The sequence below is a fragment of the Cydia splendana genome, chromosome 2 (assembly GCF_910591565.1).
Source record: "Cydia splendana chromosome 2, ilCydSple1.2, whole genome shotgun sequence".
Taxonomy (NCBI): Eukaryota; Metazoa; Arthropoda; class Insecta; order Lepidoptera; family Tortricidae; genus Cydia; species Cydia splendana.
In genome coordinates this window covers 6,299,878-6,300,821 of record NC_085961.1, presented here as the reverse complement: position 1 = coordinate 6,300,821, position 944 = coordinate 6,299,878, and the positions used below count along the sequence as shown (strand labels likewise).

The 944-nt window shown below is 36.3% G+C and overlaps 1 non-coding gene across 1 annotated transcript; it reads left to right on the top strand.

Moving 5' to 3' along the window:
- Positions 1 to 591: 591 nt before the first annotated feature.
- LOC134806180 (U6 spliceosomal RNA) lies at positions 592 to 695 on the top strand. Its single transcript, XR_010146476.1, has one exon. It is a non-coding gene; the product is annotated as a U6 spliceosomal RNA (small nuclear RNA).
- Positions 696 to 944: the final 249 nt, after the last annotated feature.

Genomic DNA, 944 nt, shown 5'->3' with positions numbered 1-944 from the left:
CAAATAAAAACGATCCGGAATAGTGATGTGCAAGTGTTTTCAAAGGCTGCCTGCGCGCACCGTGGCTATGCCAATGAAAATACTAAAACACATGTTAGAAAACACATCGAGCTGGTAAAGCGTGCATGTGTCACCATTATAATTTAATTTCATACCTACATTAAGTCTCTTCAGAGTCTTGTTAGTTTAAACCTTTGTGTGTGTGTATAATAACGGTTGAAATTATAATACTTAAATGGTGATCTGTGGAGGCATACCCTTCAGTTTTCAAGTGATTTGTGTTTTCGAATATGAAAGGATCGGATAGTTAATACGTGTTACGTAGAACCTACGTATGAATAGAAGCTTATAGACGTGTAGGTTTTATCTGTCCAAGTATCTATCAGCAATTTGTCTTTTTATCCCGTTCCGGGTTAATATAATATTTATTGCAAAATTTATTTTTTGGTAATAAACTTGCTGATAAATATGTGTACCCGCTTAGGAGTCGACGAAGCCCCGCTTCGCGGGGCTTCTATTTCCGCTCTGAGGGACACAAGGTAACGAACAAACCTACATCGCAAACATTGCATTTATTTTTGTGGAAAGTGAGTACTTCGGCAGTACATAAACTTAAATCTGACTAGACATAGAGAGAGATTAGCATGGCTCTGCGCAAGAATGACATGCGAAATCGTGAAGTATTTCACTCTTTATCTACCAACTTATATCTCTCATGGTTAAAATGTAGGTAGGTACCTACTTAAATAAATAACTTAGCAGGTACTTACAGCCTAAAAAGGTTAAGGAAAGAACTCTTGCATGTAGTTGCTATATGTGCTTGTGTTATTTTGGATTTGAATAATTTGATTATTAATTCTATACGTAACTACTGTACATACAAGAGGGTCAATTCTTAAGCCTACCTACCTACCTACATAAATAGTACACTTGTAAACGTTTCA